This window comes from Schistocerca gregaria, unplaced genomic scaffold (assembly GCF_023897955.1).
Source record: "Schistocerca gregaria isolate iqSchGreg1 unplaced genomic scaffold, iqSchGreg1.2 ptg000914l, whole genome shotgun sequence".
Classification (NCBI taxonomy): Eukaryota; Metazoa; Arthropoda; class Insecta; order Orthoptera; family Acrididae; genus Schistocerca; species Schistocerca gregaria.
Window position 1 is genome coordinate 57,501 of NW_026062272.1, and position 2,500 is coordinate 60,000.

Sequence of the window (2,500 nt, forward strand, 5' to 3'; positions counted from 1 at the left end):
CCAAATTTAACCAACTTTATTGCTTAACCTAACTGTGGCTGTACCAGATTATCGCTTAACCTAACTGTGGCTGTACCAGATTATCGCTTAACCTAACTGTGGCTGTACCAGATTATCGCTTAACCTAACTGTGGCTGTACCAGATTATCGCTTAACCTAACTGTGGCTGTACCAGATTATCGCTTAACCTAACTGTGGCTGTACCAGATTATCGCTTAACCTAACTGTGGCTGTACCAGATTATCGCTTAACCTAACTGTGGCTGTACCAGATTATCGCTTAACCTAACTGTGGCTGTACCAGATTATCGCTTAACCTAACTGTGGCTGTACCAGATCATCGCTTAACCTAACTGTGGCTGTACCAGATCATCGCTTAACCTAACTGTGGCTGTACCAGATTATCGCTTAACCTAACTCAATTTGTCCCTTAACCTAACTCAATTTGTCCCTTAACCTAACTCAAGTTGTCCCTTAACCTAACTCAAGTTGTCCCTTAACCTAACTCAAGTTGTCCCTTAACCTAACTCAAGTTGTCCCTTAACCTAACTCAAGTTGTCCCTTAACCTAACTCAAGTTGTCCCTTAACCTAACTCAAGTTGTCCCTTAACCTAACTCAAGTTGTCCCTTAACCTAACTCAAGTTGTCCCTTAACCTAACTCAAGTTGTCCCTTAACCTAACTCAAGTTGTCCCTTAACCTAACTCAAGTTGTCCCTTAACCTAACTCAAGTTGTCCCTTAACCTAACTCAAGTTGTCCCTTAACCTAACTCAAGTTGTCCCTTAACCTAACTCAAGTTGTCCCTTAACCTAACTCAAGTTGTCCCTTAACCTAACTCAAGTTGTCCCTTAACCTAACTCAAGTTGTCCCTTAACCTAACCCACATTGTCCCTTAACCTAACCCACGTTGTCCCTTAACCTAACCCACGTTGTCCCTTAACCTAACCCACGTTGTCCCTTAACCTAACCCACGTTGTCCCTTAACCTAACCCACGTTGTCCCTTAACCTAACCCACGTTGTCCCTTAACCTAACCCACGTTGTCCCTTAACCTAACCCACGTTGTCCCTTAACCTAACCCACGTTGTCCCTTAACCTAACCCACGTTGTCCCTTAACCTAACCCACGTTGTCCCTTAACCTAACCCACGTTGTCCCTTTGCCTAACATAGTTCACTGCTCGGAATCTCTGGTGTCGTTGTTATCCTCATGTAGATGTCTTGCGAGTGTTGCTTACTTTCCACATATTCCCGCTATCCACTGTCAATTGTACTGCAATAGGACTATATCGGCCCCCCCCCCCCTCTGTCCCCCTCTTTGTGTCTCTGTCCTCTCAAGCTGGTCGGTCTGGCGTGTGAGTGTTAAATGAGCCTCGCAGCTGTTCAGTTGCATTCAGATGTCGACGCCCTCAGTGTACGTCGTGGTATGGTCTGTGTCCATTGTCCGCTGATGTCGTACGCGTAACCCACACGCTGTACCGATCATCGGTAGTTACGTACAGAGTGAAGTAGTGTGATACGTGTGACTGTACGCTGGCTGTGCCCAACGGTGTCGAATCTCAATTTCCATATGTTGTGCTCGATGCTACTTGTCTCGTCTCCCAATAACAGCTAGGTTGCACTGTGGTACGCCGTAGAGGCGTGTGGGAGGAACGTACGAACGCATTGTATGTCACCCTGGGTCGCTGGGGGTGGTGGTGCGGTGAGTCAGGTCAGGTCAGGTCAGGTCAGGTCAGCGTGAGCCGTCTGATGTAGTGACGCGTGTATTCCGACTTTGTCGTATTGCCTCACACAAAGTGCTACCCTGGTGGACCGCGTTCCATATCTGGGACATGCCGCAGATGCCGGTTGACAGTGGATCGCGGAAGGGACATCGCATACTTGCGCGGGCCACCTTCCACGTGTTCTCTTCTGCACATGTCGCAGTGTGTATGTGGTCTGATGTAGCGTGTCGTGACACATGACATCCTGGCATGCAAGAATTGTTGAATTCGCAAATGTAGGTGGACATCTACGTTTACTGCCCAAGATACGCAAATGAACTGGAAATCCGTTGTTGAGCGGTTGTTCACGCTGGAGGTGAATCTGTGATGGCGACGATCGGTACAGCTATTAACCGGTTGTTTCAGCGGTACCCGCCACATCCACACACGTGACTAGGCCCATGTGGGTATGAAGCGATACGCGGCGGTGGCTTGGTGGGACTGTTCCCGGCCGGTGAAGGGGGGCCGCCCGGCGTGTTGGCCGCGCGCTGCGTGGGCGCACGCGCAACAGCCGGCTGGTGGGGGGCGCCGAGTGGCAGGAGCGCCAGCCGACGGGCCCGGCAGGCGGCGCAGCTACGCTGCGGCGCACCCTGCACGCGGCGCCTGGCGGCCAAAGTTGGTTCAGCCGAGCCCGGTGCGAAGCGCGGTGGACATCTGCAGTGTGCTGGTCTGATTGAGGACTGTGTGCGTTGAGGATGCGCCGCCGCCTGGCACTCGGCGCCGCGACGCCGTCTGCTGCTC